Genomic DNA, 19,530 nt, shown 5'->3' on the forward strand with positions numbered 1-19,530 from the left:
CTTACCAGCTGTCTTGCCCAACTTGGGATGACTTGGTGCTGGGAGCCTCTCTCCTAATTGGTGAGTTGCTTGACTGGGACTGCCATTTCTTGAGGGGACTCAGCCAACTTACTCTGGAATTCTCTACTTCTTATCTTCTACTTGCCCCCCTTTCCAATTCCTCTTTATTACTTTCTTCCCCAGTAGCACCGACACTTAAAGAGTAAGGACCATCTTGCTTTTGTTTTTCATTTTTTTTGTATTTGTAAGACCAGTGCTTAGCAGATAATAAGTGCTTAATAAATGCTCACTTTCTGTCTCTTTTTCTGTTTTTGTGTCTCAATTTCTGTCATTATGTCTCTATCCATGTCTCTATTTCTCTGTTTCTGTTTCTGTCTTTCTATCTCTGTGTCTCTGTGCTTGTCTGTCTCTCTCCTCTATCTCTGTCTATCTGTCTCTGTCTCTATCTCTCTCCATCTCTCTCTCTGTTCTCTCTCTCTCTCTCTCCATGTTTTAGCTGGGCCACTCTTCATCAAGGTTTCCTATATCATCAAATGAATGGTTAGCACTTAGTTGGGGAGCATGATGCTGCAAACCCATTGACAGAAAACAAGGGCCATCATCAAACTGTGTGCCCTTCCAGTCAGGGACCCCATAACAGTCAAATGTAATAAAACACTCTAGTGATAAAAGTATCACTCAGACTTAGGTTGGAGAAGGAAATGGCAAACTACTCCAGTATATTTGCCAAGAAAATCCCATGGACAGCATTGGTGTGCTATGATCCACAGGGTCACAAAGAGTTGGACACAACTGAATGACAGAATAATACCAACAAAGACTTAGGTGCTGCATGGTCAGGAGTTCTGGGTTCTGGTCCCAGCACTGCCAGTAACTAGCCATGGAACATGTAGTAACTGAATCTTTACCCTCAACAGTAAAATGAAGTATCAAATTAGACCATAGATTCAAAGCAGGCTAAGCCACTTATTTTATACAAACATATACATGACATCTCTTCCTATAGAATATACTTAATCTCCTTGAAGACAAAGGACTGCATTTCTGACTTGGTATCTCCAGCACCTAGCATGGTACCTGGGCACATTTGATGTGCTTAATGAATGCTTGTTGTTGATTCAGCTTTTCATTGAATCATTTTTCAGTCGTATTTGACTCTCTGTGACCCCATTTGGGGTTTTCTTGGCAAAGATACTAGAGTGGTTTGCCATTTCCTTCTCCAGCTCATTTTACAGATGAGGAAACTGAGGCAAACAGATTTAAGTGACTTGAGACAAACAGGTTTAAGTGACTTACCCAGGGTCACACAGCTAGTAAGTGTCTAAGGCCAGATTTGAACTCATGAAGAGTAGTCCTTCTGCCTCCTAGACTAGTACTCTACCCTCTGAGTCACCTAGTTACTTGAAATGCTCAGTCAGAAGCGTAGCAAGTAGTAGAGCTAAGATTCAAATGCAGGTCCTCTGACTCTAAAGCCAACATGCTCTCCACTGTACCATGATGATCTTTAAGATTTCTCCTACCTCTAACATTTTATTCTTTGAATAGAGTTTTCATTTCTTATCTGCAGCCCACTGTAAACTATTATTTGAGATAGAGAATGTAAAATCTGGAAGGGTCATCTATCTAACATTCTCAATTCAATGTAACAAACATTCATTAAACACCTACTATGTGCAAGGCACTTGAGATACAACAACAAAGACGAAGCAGTTCCCATTCTCTAAAAGTTAAAAATCTCCTGGGGCTGAGGGGTAGGGGGGAGAAATACAACATGTACACATATAAGGTTACTGGAGGAGAAAGAGAATGCCAATAACAGGGTAGCAGAGAAGGTGTCCCAGGGTAGGTGGTGCCTGAGTAGAACCTTGAATGTATGTACAATGGCTAAGCTGAGGAGGGAGTGTGTTCAGGTGTAAGGGAAGGCTTGAGTAAAGGCATGGAGGTGGGAGATATTCAGGGAATAGCTAGTAGTCATAGCAAGGACTTAACTATCAAAAGCATTTATTTAAACCCCTTCCTGTCAGGAAGTTCACTGCTTCACTGCTAAGGTCTAACTACTAACTACTAAGGGCTTTGTGAAATAAAATGAGCAGGTCTTGCCTTTTAAGAAATCAGCATTAATCATTTACACCTGTGTGTTCACTTAGTTCTTTACAAATTGTATTCCTTTTCCCCCTCCTCAATAGAATATAAGCTCTTTGAAGGCAGGGTATTTTTAATTTTATCTTTGTACTCCCAGTGACATTTCAGTACTTGGCTCAGAGCAGCTACTTAATAAATGCTAGTGAAGGTCATTCCTTGTTGCTTTTCTTGATGGGGGTGAGGGGGGAGAAATAAGATTATGAAAAGTACTTTTCTGGCCCTTTGTCATTCTGCTGAAATTTTCTGAGTATAGCAACTCTTTTTTCAGAAACAGTTTTCACAGGAACAGTTTTCAGATAGTGCTCTCTCAGCTACAAAATCCTTTTTTTGTTTTTGGGTTGCCCGGCCTGAAGCTGTGGTGCTAACATCACCATGGGGCTAGTTATAACATTTTATTGTTTTCTGTCTACAGGACAGGCCTGACCCAAGAGAACTGGACTTTCTCCAGTAGTCATCCTTCTCTGTTTCTTGGGTCAGGCAGAATCCACAGAATTTTCCCCAGGGTTTGATAATGCCCAGTGATAGTTGTCAGTAAACCCCCCCACACCCCAAATGCTGCTCATCATCCCTTTCAGGAGTCTGTGCTGTTTCCTCACTGCTGCCAACAGGCAAAAAAAATCTTTAAGCAACCAAATTTGCCTCTGACTTCTTGAAAACTTGGAAGAGACAAGTCTTATGGAGAAGGAACTGTTCTGTGGCCAGGCTTTTTCAAATTCAGTGGTACTTTTCTCTCCCTGTGAACCTGATACCAGGCTGTCACACAACAACCCTGCACATTTCAGCCACCTTCACAGCAGAGGACAGTTGTTGTGAGGGGCTCCAGATTGATCAGGAAGGTGGCAGGTGTTGAGGGATCAGCCTTGTTACCATCCACTTTTTCCTCTTGCACAGAACTACTGGAGAACAAAGAGGGACAGGAGCTATGGTTTCATGCAGCTACCAATGAGTGCCATGATGGTCATTGGTGCAGAAAATATAAGCTAAGCTGCTACTTGATTTTCAATTTAGAAAGCTCTAGGGTACACGACCAGTGGCCATCTGCCAGTGTTTGTACTAGAAGGTCAGTGTACACTGACATTGAGCAAATTGATATTATATGTGCTATGGCTCTTTTATGAGGTTTTGCTCCATTCTTGCCATGTGAACCCAAATGAATACTACACCTTTACCACTGAAGCATTGTGCAAAGTTCATAATACTATATTCTTTTTTTTTTTGCTGATAGTACCAATTCCTTTATGTCCCATTAACTTAAAAGCTCCATGTTATTGCAACCTTTTTTTTGATTGCATATTTTTCTTGTTTTTTTATTATACAAGTCATAAAAAGTAAAGGTGGCTTACTACTCATAATGAAAATAATTTTATGATGTAGTTCCATCTAGTTGGGCCAGAGAGGGCTGATTAATGGTTGGTGCAGTATGAAGGGTCATTCAGTGAAAGAGGGCAGTGAAGAGGACTTTGTTTGCACCATAAAATTTAATGAGAAAAAGTCAAGAGACAGGCATATATGTACGCCTCAGTTTTGATGAACTCTACATTAATTTCTTTATTGGATTTAAGCTTCATGAAATATGAAGATCTGTCATAGATTTGAAAGTTTAAAAAATCCTTTAATCATGAAGATAATATTATGTACTGACCATTTTTAGTAATTTTGTCATTTTTTCTTCCTTTCCTTAATGTGAGAGGCTTAGGTCTCAGTCACAAGTATCATCATCATCACCATCAAGGATTTATGAGTCCGTAATAGATAGGAAATATTTTATTAGATGTGCTGAAGGAATCCTAATGGATATGATAAGACACACAAATGTGTAACTCTTGTGTACTATAATATAATAATTACAATCCTTACAGTCACTGTCCTGAGAGGTAATTACCATGGCCAATGGGCCAGCCATCCCCACCAACTGCTACTCACAGGGCAGAGAAGCCAGCTTAGAGGAAGCAGCAAGGTAACCTGAGGGAGAGACAGGAGGCACCATGCACCAGGAAGGTAAGATCACCACCACACTGACCACCGGGGGGAACTATTTATTCTTTAGATTGTGAGCTTCACTAGACATTCTCTTAGGTCCCTTCAGCTCTAAAATTTTATAATTCAATGATTTTGATCCAGGTTGTCGGAGACAACACTTAGTCTAAGAGCTAACCACATCTAATTCCAGCAGAAGTGATTGACAGACAGGCAGATAGATGCACACACATATACATATATGTATGTGTGTGTATATCTCTATCTATCTATCTATCTATCTGTCTGTCTGTCTGTCTATAATTAGAAATGGAATCTGGCTTTCTTAATTGTGGTTAATATATGTATATTTTTGACCTTGAAGCAATGGGAAAGCCTTGGTTACTATCCTCTGATTCATTCTAACTAGTTCTCCTCTTGCCTTCTTCGGATCTCTCATTCCCCACCACCTTTTCCCATCAGTGATACTTGAGAGGTAATCTAGAAATTGTATAGAAAATTATGGTGGAAGGAGAAAGCAGAGTAAAACTTTACTGTGGGGACAATAACTGAACCAATACATCAGCGCAAGTGGTCTAAATATAGTCTTTTGCTGGGAACAGAGATGAGGGGAGAGGACGTATCATGAAAGAAAAGGTGGAAAGACAGGATGGTATAGCTTAAGAGTTGAACAGGAGAAACAGGTTTAAGTCCTGTTTCTAGCACACATTAACTATGTGGCTCTAGGCAAATCACTTCACCTTTGAATCTCAGTTTCCATCTACATAAAATGGAGATAATAGTACTTCTAGGGGTGGGAAGCCTGCCCCTGAAGCCTATCTACCTCCTAGAACTGTTATGAGGAAAAAAAAAAAACTTTGTAAATCTTAAAACACATCTAAATATGAGTTACTGTGATCAGAAGCCTGATGGTGGGAGTTGTGACTAGGCTGTGTTTAAAAAGGAGACACATCTGAGAGGGGGCCCTATTGCATTATGTATAAATCTTGTCTCTATACTTTAAAATGTCCCATTTACAGTTCTCAGAGAGAGGATAACATCCTGTATTGACTTGAAAAGAGAGGCCTTGAGGAGTTAGAATGGCAGCCCACCAAGGGTTTGATCCAAGGTAAGTGTGTGCTAAATTTGAAGAAGGTTTGAGGTGTGTGTGTGTGTGTGTGTGTGTATGTGTGTGTGTGTATGTGTGTGTGTGTATGTGTGATTAATGAACTTGACTGTTTCTTTGATTATTTGCTTCTTATATTAATTTATTTCTACTACCACTATTCACTTCTAGTCCATCCCTGTTTCCTTTTCTACACTCCCAGGGGTTTCCTGTCACCTTTTCTTTCAACAACTGCAAATCTTTGCATTTCATCTCAAAATGACTCCATGTTTCCCACCTTCCTGTTACATATAGCTGGGGGTGGTGGTGGTGGTGGACACCTCTCAAAAGCCTGTTATCATGAAAGCAGTCTCTCTCCTTTTACTCTCTGGTTTAGAAGCCTGGTGCTATCTCACTTTGATTAGAAAGAAATTATTTACATTAGCAGTCTTGCAGTCGGAACACAAGGCGGGGAGCAAATGTCATCTGTACCACGGAAATTAATTCGGCATTATTTTGAAGATTCCCAGCCTGCTAACCATTGTTCAGGGTGTCATCATCTGCCTTGGCTCCTGGGGACGTATTTCAGCCCACATTTGGGCCTTGGCAGGTTTTGGGCATGGCCCGGCTCACAAGGGAACCAAACAGCATCTGCATGGCTCACTGCTTATCAGGAGTGAGCACTGGCTGCCATACTGTAGGGCAGCTAACGAAAACAAAACAACAATAAAGGGAGGCCTTTGTAATGGATTAAAAGGGTTTAGAAACATCTGAGCCATGCAGTTTTCAAACAGTGACACTGCCAATGACTTCTTGACTGAAAGCTAGAAAATGTGCTTAGTGGGTGAGATAGAGTTTTTGCTGGGACCGCCAACATTAGGGTTTTGTTAAAGGTCTCTTATCTATATTCTGTTTGTGATGTGTGTGTGTGTGTGTGTGTGTGTGTGTGTGTGTGTGTTCCCTCACCAGAACCCTGGAGCCTGGGTCATGGATAAAGTGACCTTTTACCAAGTGAGATGAACCAGGTTAATAGCATTACAGTATTGCTACTTGTGAATGCAGTTCAGGGTCATCCTCAGAGTGATCCTTCCACTCTTTATTCTCCTTCCTCACCTCTCATAGCCAGTCCATTTTCCTGAAACATCTACTCTGCACATCATCTCCTGATTGTATCCCCTTTTCTACAGTGACCTGGCCACTAGTTTGTTTCAGTCCCCCATCTTCTCTTACTGGACAGCAAGGAGACCACTGCCAAGGGACACATTCCCTTCTTGTATACTCCCCCTCTCTCCTTCCCCTTTGGGATCGTAATACACTCAGAACACATCTAGGCTATTTGTTGAGTTATATGGCTTGGAGAGATGAGATTCAGAAACTCTGTTCCTTCTGGTAAGACAGAGGACCACCAGGCCTTACCATCTGCCCTGAATCTATATCCTTCAGAACTCTGGTATTCTCATCTGATCTGCTGAATGAGGAGTCTATAAAGGATCTTTACTGCTAGAGAAGTTTTTCTTTCCAGTCACCATGGTAGGCCATTCCTTTTAAGTGTGGTGGACTCAAGTACTTCCTAGGTTCATTTTTTAAAAAGGCTTTTCTTTTTTATTATTAATTAATTTTATTTTATTATATATAATAAACATATAATAATATATATTTATTAATAATTGGATTAATAATAATTAATATTAATCATATAATTATATGTAATATTATACCATTATATAATATTATATAATAAAATAATTTCATTAATGATTAATAAATTAATAAAATAATTTTATTATTAATTTATTTAATTTTAGTTTTCAACATTCACTTTTATAAGATTTTGAGTTCTAAAATCTTACAGATTTTTTTAAAGCACCCTCCTCTTCATCTCCAAGATGGCTTGCAATCTGATACAGGCTATACATGTACAATCATATTAAGCACATCTTCACATTAATCATGTTGTAGAAGAAGAATCAGAACAAAAAGGGAAAAATCTAAGGAAAAAAACCCCAAACAATAACAACAACAACAACAACAAAAGATAAAATAGTATGCTTTGATCTGCATTCAGACTCCATAGTTCTTTCTCTGGATGTGGATAGCATTTTCCATCATGAGTCTTTTGGAATTGACTTAGATCATTGCATCGCTGAGAAGAGCTAAATCTATCAAGGTCGGTCATTGCACAATGTTGCTGTTTCTGTGTACAATGTTCTCCTGATTTTGCTCACTTCCCTCAGCATCAGTTCATGTAGGTCTTTCTAGGTTTTTTCTGAAATCTGCCTGCTCATCATTTCTTACTGAACAGTAGTATTCCATTACATTTATATACCACAACTTGTTCAGCCATTCCCCAATTGATGGGCATCCCCTCAATTTCCAATTCTTTGCCAACCACAAAAAGAGCTGTTATAAGTATTTTTGTACATATGGGTCCTTTTCCCATTTTTATGATCTGTTTGGGATACAGATCTAGTAGTAGTGTTGCTGGGTCAAAGGGTATGCGCATTTTTATAGCCTTTTGGGCATAGTTCCAAATTGCTCTCCAGAATGGTTGGATCAGTTCACAACTCCACCAACAATGCATTAGTGTTCCAATTTTTCCACATATTCTCCAACATTCATCATTTTCCTGTTTTGTCATGTCAGCCAATCTGATAGGTATGATGTGGTTCAAAGTTGTTTTAATTTGAATTTCTCTGATCAGTAGTGATTTGGAACATTTTTTCATAGGACTATAGATAGCTTTAATTTCTTCATCTGAAAACTGCTTGTTCATATCTTTTGACCATTTATCAGCTGGGGAATGCCTAGGTTCATTTTCTTATCAGATTCACCAGTGGTACTAAAGGAAGAAGGAGATATAGTATATCTAGCATGTTATGCAGGATATCACAGCATTCCACTATTGTGGAATTATTCAAAGTCTAGATAGTGTGAATTAAGAAGTGCTAGGAAGGCCCCCCACATTGATAACTTATGTGCTACCATCAATGATTCATTCTTCAGTTTTAATCCTTGCCCTGTACTAAAATGCAAAATGATCTAACATTTCTCATTTTTTTATTTTTTATTGGTCTTTGAGTGTGGGTTAGGAGAATTAATGGACCTAGTGGATAGAGGGCTGGACTAGGGCTCAGGAAGACCTGAGTTTGAATTCTATTTCAATCAACTACTAGCTGTGTGACCCCAAGTAAGTCACTTAATTAAATGTCTCTCAGTCTCACTTTCTGTATCTGCAAAATAAGGATAATATTATTTGTAATAGCTACCTTACAAAGCTGGGTTGCTTTTTTCTTTGGGACTAGACTTGAAATTTCATTAATATAAGGGAACTCCCTTTGAGAAAATGCTCTTTAACAGTTCAGATTAGCACCTGCTCTAACTTACACTGTGGTCTTAGACACTTGCCAGGGGCAGTGAGAGGTTATGGGCAACAGGGTTCTTACAAGGATCAAATGAGATATTGTATGTAAAGTTCTATGCAAACTGTAAAGCCCTATATAAATTCCAGCTATAATTATTATTTGGTGAATTTATCAAGTGAGAAGATCTTCTTTTTATTGGCTCTTGTCTTTGAGTCAACCTAGGCAAAGCATTGGATTTGTAGAGTGGAAAAAGCCCTTTTTTTTTAAGAGTTCAAGGACAAAGTTCAAATCCCAGCTGTGCTATAAATAAGCCCCACGTGATTTGGAACAAAAAAGTCACTTCATCTAAGTCTTGGTTTTCTCATAGATCTCATATCGAAAAGGTTGGACTAGACAATTTCTTAGGTCTCTCCTAGACATAAATCCATGATGTGATAATTATGTGAAGGAGAGTAGATTCGAATGCTTGATAGTAGGTAGAAGCCAACTCCTCCTCCTCAAATGACCTTGGATCCTGAAGATGGGTAATGGGTCACCTTTGAGTTGCTGTAATCTATGAGCCACTGCTGGACTGCTACAGATATTTCACAGAGGGTGGAGGGTCCTCCTGAGGGATGGATCCCTTTGATCAAGTTTAGGGTCTTGTCTAAGAAATATGGCTATTTATGATTGTTCTTGATTGGTGTATGTAAATTCTGGGTTCTTGGGGAAGACTTCAAAAAGGGGCCAATGACAGAAGGAATGTCTGATGTTGGAGGACCAGCCTCACCTTGTTCAGAATGACTCATCACCAAACTGTCTATAACATGATTAATTTTCAGTCACAGTAATTCTCAATACTTCTCTAATAAATGTTAGCGAGATTGCAATCTGCATAGGAGGAATGTGCAAGGGGAGGCAAGGGAACAAGCATTTATTGAGTGTCTACTATGTGCCAGGCACTGTGCTAAGTACTTTACACATTTTATCTCATTTAATTATTATGCCCCCTTTTTTTTAGCTAAGGAAACTGAGGCAGGCAGCAGTTAAGTGACTTGCCTAGGGTCATACAGCTATAAGTGTCTGAGGCTGGATTTGAACTTTGGTCTTTCTGACTTCAGATCAAATACTCTACTATGTCATCCGGTTGACTCTAATAATAATAATTTATATAGCATTTCAAGGTTTACAAAGTATATATATGTATATATATACACACACACATACATATACACATATATGTATGTAGTATTATATATAATGCAAGTGTTTATATCTATATACATACATGTGTATACACACATACATGTGTGTATACACACACATACAATTCATTCTTCAAAACAAAGGTGTGAAATAGGTGCCATTATTATTCCCATTTTAGCAATTAAGTAACTGAGGCTGGGTAATGTTAAGAGTCACCAAAACAACTTCTCAAGTATCTTTTATTTTTACATTACCTTCTTTTTTTGGAATATATCCCATATCCTTCTGTACTCAGTCTTCATCCCCAGTAACAAAAAATAAAAAAAGAAAGAGGAAAAGGCATTTCAGCAAAACTGACATATCAACCGAGTTAAAGTGCATATCTGATGCTCCATGCTCGTAGCTGCCTCACCTCTCTGAAAAAGGGAGAGAGAAAACTTTTTTTTAAAAAAAAAATCTCTTCCCTGGTGTCCAGCATGGTCATTTTAATCATAAAGTGTTCAAGTTATTTTTTTTTGTTCTCATTGTTCTTTCTGTTTACATTGTTGTAGTAAGCATGTGTACATTTCCAGGTTCTGCTTACTTCAATCTATATCAGTTCATATAAGTCTTATAATACTTTCTTATATTTTATTATATTTATATTTTTATATTTATAATTTGTTATGTCACACATAAATTTGTTTAATCATTCCTCATAAATATAATCATTCTTCACATATATAATCATATTTTAAGTAACTGATAGACACCAATTCATTCCAATCTTAAGTAATATTAATTAGAAGACTCTATATTAACTCAATCAGTTGTAATATTGATTGTGAATATGTCCCTATTAGAGCCTCAAAGGTCATATAGTCCAATCCTTACTCATATTATGAATCACAGTCAGAATATCCCAACAAGTGGTCATCACATATCTGCTTGAAGACTTCCAGTGACTAACTCTTAATTTTTGGACAGCTTTCTAAGAATGTTGTGTTGTTTTTTTTCCTTATAGTGAACTGAAATGTACCTCCCTACAATTTTGGGATTTTTTCCCCCAATGGTTTTAGAACTAAAAGGAAGCTTAAAAATTGTCTTTTTCATCCTTCTCATTTTACAGATCAAGAAACTGAGTCCCAGTGAAGTGAAATGACATGCCCAAGGAGCACAGGTAATAAGTACTAGAAATGAATACTCTGACTCTAAAGCCAGTGCTAGTTTCACTGTATCAGCTACCTTTCACCCAAAGGTCCTGGTTCTCCTTTCTAGGGCCAAGTAGAACAAATTTGATCCTTCTTCCACTTAACAACCTTTCAAATATTTGACAATTGCTGTTATGTCCCCATAAGGATTCTCTTCTCTGGTTTCTTCAAGTCATCTTTCTATGACATGATTTCCAACTCCCTTACCATCCTGGACACCACCGCTGCCCTTCCCTATCCCAATATATTCTACCTAGTCCTTGTTCATTGTAAAGATGACACTCAAATCTAATTACAATATTCCAGATATAGTCTGTCCAGGGCAGTGCAATAAGACCTTACTCATCTATCTTATTTGTGACTCTAAATTACTTCTACTAATTTGGTCCAAGGTTGCATTAACTCTTTAGACTACCTTGACAGGTTGCTAACTGATATACTTGCAGTACACTAAGATCCTGTAGGTTTATGTGTACACACACACACACACACACACACACACACACTTTTGTGTCTGTATCTTCTTTTTGTGTCATTGACTTGCTAGCATGTGTTACTACCAAATATTGTCATCTTAGCTTTCGCCTACCATTCCTGCCTGTTGAGGTGTTTTTATATCCCAATTCTTTTAACAGTTTTTATTTTATTTTTTTATCTTTTATTCATAGTCTCTCTTGGATTTTTTTTTGCCATGCATGAATGAATTAACAAAGGAAAGAATGAATGAAAAACAAACACTTTTATGTCCAAAACACTGTGTCTTAGCATAGTGATACAAATTGATACAAATATAAATCTAAAATAGATACACAGAGATGCAAATAGAAATGCAAGACAATCCTGGCTCTCAAGGCACTCACGTTCCCATAAGAGGAGATAATACATATAGGAGTTTTAAGCTGTAAATTATCTCAAAAGGCCCTCCTGGTCCTTAGGGCACAGCAGCAGAGCAGATGCTAACAGATCTTTTTAGTGCATCCTTTCCACTGATCAAACCATGTCTGTTTCTGTTGCTAGACCATTCAATAGTGCTAAGGACTTTGGTGGCAAGGGCCTTTTCAGGACCTTCTGTAGCCAAGACTGCAGAAGGCAGCAGTGGTTCTAGCACCAGATTCACTGGGTGGCAATTAGATCATATGTATGCCTTTATCTAAGGAAATTATAAAAATGTATGAGAGAGCAATGTCGAGGACCAGGTTGACATCAATCCATTAGTCTTCCCACCCTTTGGGGTCAGTGATCCAACTATTTCGGAATCCACTTAACTATATGATCATATAGGCAATGTCTCTCTCCATCTTTCCCACAAGGATTCCTTCTTCAAATACTGGTCTCTACTATATCCATGACAGATCCTTTGAATTATTATTTTAGTAACTGTAGAACCATATGAAAAAAAAAACGTGGTTAGTCTGGCAGAAGAAATACAATCTATTCTCAGTTATTCACACTAATGATCATTGGCACAGACAATCAAAAGCTGTCAGTAATCTGCCCCACATGGCCATAGCCTTACTCATTGCAACAGAAACGCAACACAGCTGAGTGTCAAGGAATGATGCCTAATGTTTGTGGACAATACACAATGTGAATAAACATACTGATCTTCATAAACCGACGGAACCAAGATATAACAAGTCAGATACTGAAACAATCAGTGACCTTTACCATCCAAGGGAGGATGCAGCCCACTGTAAGAAACATATGCTACCTTTAGATAAAGCCTAACAAATCATAGCTTTATAGTAAAGATTAACCTAATTAATCAACTTATTAAATGGATATAAAACAGCAATCTAGCATAAAAATTCTCCTTCTTGGGATTTGTCATGTAGGTTCGTATCTTGCTCACAGTATTTCTTTTTTATTTCTCCCTATTAGATAGTAAGCTCCTTGAGGAAAGGCTGGGTTGTTTTTTATCTCTGGATCTCCACGGTCTAACACAGCACTTTATACACACAAGCATTTAATAAACGTGTGTTGGATATGCCAAACTAAATTGAATGTTGATCGAATTTTTCCTCATACCAGTGTATGCCATACCCTTTGATGTCTTTGTTAAGTCCCTCAGTCCCCCACAAGACTAAGCAATAGCTGAAATACTTGCAAAATCTATGTTCGTGGAGAGGCCTGGCATCTAGTCCTGTTAAAAAAGTGTGTTACCCACATCATTCAGAAACGTCTATTTCAAGCTTTCTAAGGAGTAAAGCCTGCACTGACACCGTCTGCTGATACTTCATCATGGTGTGCAGCAGAGTCTGGATCCTCAAAGGTTCTCAAATGCAGGAGTAGAATAATATAGTCTTTGGCAAGTCTTCAACTGAAAAAAAAAACTAGTCTCAGAGACAGGCAGTATGTTCTGACTAAGGTCTGATCAACATAGCTAAGTGCAGAGAGGTTTATCACCAACAGTCTGGTCACAAGTTCTCACTTTAACCCATGAACCAAAGAAAGATTAAAAATATAGTCCTTCCACTGGATGCCCTTCCACTTATGTAATGATAATGGTAAAGTACAAGAGAAGATGTTAGATGATATGAAGTCATGTAGAGTTTGTTGTTATTCATTGTGTCTGATTCTTTGTGATCCCATCTGGGTTTTTCTGGCAAAAATACTAGAGTGATTTGACATTTCCCTCATCAGCTCATTTTACAGATGAAGAGACTGAGGCAAATAGGGGTAAGCGATTTGGTGAGGGTCATATAGCTAGAAAGTGTCTGAGGCCAGATTTGAGTTCAAGAAGATGAGTCTTTCTGACTTCAGGCCCAGCACTCTGCCACCTAGCTGTCCCACACAGAGTTTAGTTCCTCTGTAAGCATTAATTTCATAGCTAATATGCAATATATATGTATATATATATGTGTGTATATATATATGTATATATATGTACTTTGGATGATTTGTTATTCCTTGACAATATTCATTCTCCTGACTCTGCATTTGCACAGGCTGCCTCTCTTGGCCTGGGATGCTCTGCATCCCCATCTTTGCCTCCTTAATTCCCTTGCCTCGTTCAAGATGCAGCTAAAAACCCATATATTGCAAAAGGCCTTCCCCACTCTCTCCCTAGTCTTAATGTTTCCTTTCATCTGTTTCCTGCTATGTACATTGAATAAAACCAGTACTTACATAGCTATTTGCATGCTACTTCTCCTATTAGAATAAGGGTTCCTTGAGGTCAGTAGCTCATTTTTTGGTTTTTATTTATATCCCCAGCGCTCAGCATAAGGCTTGGCACAAAATAAATGTGTATTCACTTACTGAGATCACTCAACCAAGTCAGTGTAAGGGTAATAATAGGGAACACAGTGAAAAGGAGGGTGGGAAAAATGGGCCAGCATTAAGAAATGATAGCAAGTCAGAGTCTTGTAAAAGTCGAGTCAGAATTTTTTTCTCAGAAGAGGCCTATGTGAGAAGGAAGTTTCTGAGTAGTATTTATCTCTCTCCATCTATTCTTCCATCCATCCATCCATCCATCCATCCATCCATCCATCCATCCATCCATCCATTTTTCTCTTCTCTCTCTCTATCAACCTGCCTAGATAGCACAATGGATAAGGTCCTGGAGTCAGGAAGACTTGAGTTCAAATCTAACCTCAGACACTTACTAGCTGTGTGACCCTGGGCAAATCACTTAGCCTCTAATTCCCTCATTTTCCTGAACTATAAAATGGTGATAACAGTACCTACCTCTCAGGGCTGTTGTGAGGATCAAAAGGGATAATGTTTTGTTTGTAAAGCCCTTAGTACAGTGCCTGGCACATAGTAGGTTCTATATAAATACTTGTTCCTTCCCTCCAACTATGTGTGTGTGTGTGTATATATGTATGTATGTATGTATGTATATATGTATGATCTGTCTATATCTTTCTATGTCTATCTCTATGTATCTGTCTCTGTATATCTATCATTTTTCTGTCTATCTCTGTCTTTCTGTCTCTGTCTCTGTCTCTTTCTCTCCCTCTGCCTCCTTTTTTTTCCCTCTCTCCTTTCTGTCTCTGATGACAAAGCAAAAATGGATTGTAATTTGACCTTTTGTATTGATTATTCGCATTGATGAAATCACAGGTCCATTGATGTAGTGAAATGCGAAAATAGATGAATGGGTTGAATCTTTTTTTAAATTTTATTTTGTTATTTTCAAATCCATATCCTCTCCCTTCTACATCTCCATATTCCCCTTCACCCCTACTTTGAGAAAGCAAGAAAAACAAAGTCCAGTATGAACATAATCAAGCAAAATTTTTTTCTTATACTGGCCATGTTAAAAAAAGTACCTCAGAGTGCATTCTGAATCTATTACATATATATCTAGAGATGAGTAACATGCATCATCATGAGTCCTGTGATACTGTGGTTGGTTTCTGTTTTGATCAGAGTGCTTAAGTCTTTCAATGTTATTTGTCTTTACAATATTGCTACTACTGTATAATTATTCTCCTGATTCTATTTACTTCACTCAGCATCAGTTCACATAAGTCTTCCTAGGTTTCTCTGAAACCATTCCTTCTGTCATTTCTTACAGCACAAAAGTATTCCATTACATTTATGTACTTGTTCAGCCATTCCACAATTGATGGGCAGCCCATTAGTTTCTAATTCTTTGTTACCACAATAACAGTTGCTATAAATATTTTCACCACATATAGGTTCTTTTCCTCTTTCTTTGATCTCCTTGTGGTATACACCCATTAGCAGTATCACTGGGTGAAAGTCTACACACAATTTAATCACTTTGGGGCATAATTCTGAATGACTCACCCAGTTTGCAGTTGCTCAACCAGGGCATTAAAGTATCTGCTTTCCCACACATCCTGTAGCATTTGTCATTTTCCTTTTTTTTTTTTGTCAACTTTGCCAATCTGAAGTGTATGAAGTGGGACTCTAGAGTAATTTAATATGCATTTCTCCAATTGTGATTTGAAGCATTTCTATAACGCTATTGTTAACTCAGATTTCTTCCTCTAAAAACTGCCTATTCATATACTTTGACTATTGGAGAATAACTCTTCTTCTTATAAATTTCAATCAGTTTCCTATACATCTCAGAAATGAGACTTTTATTCAAAAAACTTGCTACAAAGATTTCCCTCCAATTTTCTGCATTTCTTATTAATTGTCGCTGAATTGGGTTTCCCTATCACAAACTTTAAATTTTATATAATCAGAACTGTCTATTTTAAGTCCTACGGGCCTCTTTATCTCTTGTTTGGTCTTAAACTCTCCTTGATCCATAAATCCAATAGGTATTTAATTCTATTTATTCCAATAGGTATTTATTATTATTTTATGTTCCTCTAATTTGTTTATGATATCATCCTTTAAGTCTAAATCATGTACCCATTTGGAGCTTGTCTTGGTGTATGGTATGAGGTTTTGGTCTAAATCTAATTTCTGTTCTTGAGTTCTCACAACAGTTTTTGTTAAAAAAAAAAGTTCATTCCCCAATAGCTGGGATCCTGAGGTTTATCAAACACTAAGCTGCTGTTCTTGTTTGCTTTTGTATATTGTGTATCCAGTCTCTTCCACTGATCAACCTCTCTATTTCTTAACCAGTGTCAATTTTTTATGATTATGTCATTGTATTATATTTTGAGATCTGGTATGACTAGACTCTCTTACTCTTTTCTAAATTAATTTTCTTGACCTTTTTTTTCCTCCAGATGAATTTTATTTTTTCTCTATAAAGTAATATGTTGATAGTTCGATTGTTATGACACTGAGTTAGTAAGCTAATTTAGGTGATAGTATAATTTTTATTATGTTGATTTGGCCTACCCATTAGCAGTAAATATTTCTTGATATTAATAATAATTAATATCACAATTTATAATATGATTGAAAATTAATATTTCTCATAGATCTGTCTTTGTTTAAAGATCGTTTTGCAATTCTGTTTATATAGTTCTTACGTGTGTCTTGGCAGTTACTTTCCCAACATTTTATTTAATCTGTGGTGGTTTTAATGGAATTTCTTTTTCTTTTTCTGCCTGTTGGATTTTATTGGTAATATACAGAAATGTTGAGTTGTGAATTTATTTCATATCTTACAACTTCGCTGAAGTTGTTAATTGTTTTGATTAACATTTTTGTTGACTCTCTAGAGTTCTCTAAATAAACCATCTTATTATCTTACAAGTGATTTGTTTCTGTTTTGCCCATGCTTATTGCCCCAATTTCTTTTCCTTGTCATAGCTAGCATTTATAGCACTACACTAAATAGCAGTGGGACAATGGACATCTTTGCTTTACTCCTATTCTAAGTGGAAAGATCTCTAGCTTGTCCCCATTACAGATAACATTGGTTCTTACTTTTAAATGGATACTATAGATAAATAGATACTATAGACAAATAGATACTATTTGTCCTGTTAAGAAAAGTTCCATTTATTCATATGATTTCTAGGGTGGTTTTTTTGGTAAATGCGAATAAGTGTTATGTCTTATAAAATAGTTTTCTGTTTCTGTTGATGTAATCATATGATTTTGTTTTTGTCATTAATATGTTTATAACTTTTTAAATATTGAACTAGCCCCTGCATTCCTAGTATAAATCCAGCATGGTCATTATATATAATCCTTGAATGGGATAAATCCTTGGTTGCCTTATCTCAAAAGAATCAGACTAAGGCTGTATAGAAAGGAATGTTGTTTATATACCAGAAATCACACATTTATGGCTAGAGCTGTGTCTACATTGCTAAAACTGCCACTGATTTGGGTGATATAGCATTTTTAAAAAATATTGGACCTTTGATCTCACTGATTTGGAAGCTCCCTACAGTGATGAAGATCATAACCCATTTGTGTGAATGTGTCTATACCTATAGGTATGTATGTATATGTGGGTGTGTGCAGTTGTTGTTCAATAATAAAGGGCAGCTAGGTGGTATAATGGATAGAGCACTGTGCCTAGAGTCAGAAAAACTACCCTTCCTGAAATCAAACTTGGCTTCAGACACTTATTAGCTATGTGAACCTGGGCAAGTTATTTAACCCTGCTTGCCTCAGTTGCCTCATTTGTAAAATGAGATGGAGAAGGAAATGGCAAACTGCTTCAGTATCTTTGCCAAGAAAACCCCAAATAGAGTCATGAAGATACACACATGTATATTATATACCTATACATGTGCATGTGTAGATAGATGGATAGATAGATATAGATGACATACATATACATACATATTTTATGTGTACATATTTTATATGCTTTAGTATGAATTCTCCCTGAATCAAGACATCATTGTATCTTCATCTTCTTGAGTTGATTCTGAAAAAAAAATCATTACCTGGTAGGTGACTTTTTAGAGATAAACTTCTTCTAAATGAATTAGGCTTGTCTTTAGGTGACAGATATTTAGATCATCACTGGGAGCACCCTTAAAGCCTTTCTAGCTGATTACAACATTTCAGGGCTTGTGTTTTGATGGAATAACCTTGAACAACCTAGGGCCACCTCTGCACTATAGTAAGGTTCAAAAGGAGAGGGTGTATATGTATGTGTGCTTATGTATGTATATGTGTATAAATTGTGTACATATGTTCATATACACATGCACACACACATATATATGTGTATATATATATATATATGGAAAGAGAGAAAGAGAAAGAGAGAGAGAGAAGGAACATGGCAGACTCTAAGCTGTCCTTTGAGTCATAAAGACTTGGGTTCAAGTCCTCCCTCTGGCTCATACTGGCAGTAGTTCCCTGGCCAGAAGTCTCTATACATTTCAGAGTAGGCCCCAATCTGTATTAGCAGAGACTTTCTCACTATAACATCCCTGTATTGATGAAATCCCAGGGCTGTCTCTGCCACAAAAAGCCACATTTGTAATAGATATGGAGAGAGCACAAAGCAATAAAGAACTCTTATAATACAAAACTCTCCATAAATTCAACTGATTTTTTTCAGCTTCAGATGAAAATAGCTGGAACAAGAAAACCATCTTTGCTGACTAGCAAGTCCTAACCAAAATGATTATATTGTTAAGCTGTCCCTAGTGACCACAAAGAAAGAAAAAAAAACAGATGAAAGAAAGTGTTGAGTACCAGGCTTTTAAGAAGAAAACCTCTCATGAATGCAGCAAAGCAGCAAAAGTCCTATAGAGGACACACACCCACAGTTTCTCCCACAGGTCCTTGAGCACTGGACAGGCTCCCAGACGCTTTTTCTGGGTCAGGCCATAATCCTAATCATTTATATCGACAAAGTGCTTTAGAGCAGGAGTGTCGAAATCAAATAGAAAAGGATGCTTGTTGATGGCATATTGACTGAGAAAACTACAAATTAACATTATTTGTGTTGTATTACATTTTTATTTATTTTGTTAAACATTTCCCAATTCCATTTTAATCTGGCTAGAGCTCACTCAGGACTTGGCCAGCAGTTTGATGCCTCTGCTTTAGTGTTTGCAAAATGCTCAACAGGTAATCTCTTTTTGAGCCATATAACAATCCTGTGAAGTAATGACTTCAGGAATTCTTATCCCTGTTTTATGGAGGAGGAAACTGTGGCTATTATTTATACAGCTAGAAGGTATCTTTGAACCATAGGCATGCTCGTGCCAGGAATGGTAGAACACATCTT

At 37.4% G+C, this 19,530-nt stretch overlaps 1 pseudogene; it reads right to left on the reverse strand.

Moving 5' to 3' along the window:
* Nucleotides 1–5,644: 5,644 nt before the first annotated feature.
* LOC114046578 overlaps nt 5,645–19,530 on the reverse strand; it is a 45,050-nt pseudogene continuing 31,164 nt past the window's right edge.

This window comes from Vombatus ursinus, unplaced genomic scaffold (genome assembly GCF_900497805.2).
Source record: "Vombatus ursinus unplaced genomic scaffold, bare-nosed wombat genome assembly UNPS02000577.1, whole genome shotgun sequence".
Taxonomy (NCBI): domain Eukaryota; kingdom Metazoa; phylum Chordata; class Mammalia; order Diprotodontia; family Vombatidae; genus Vombatus; species Vombatus ursinus.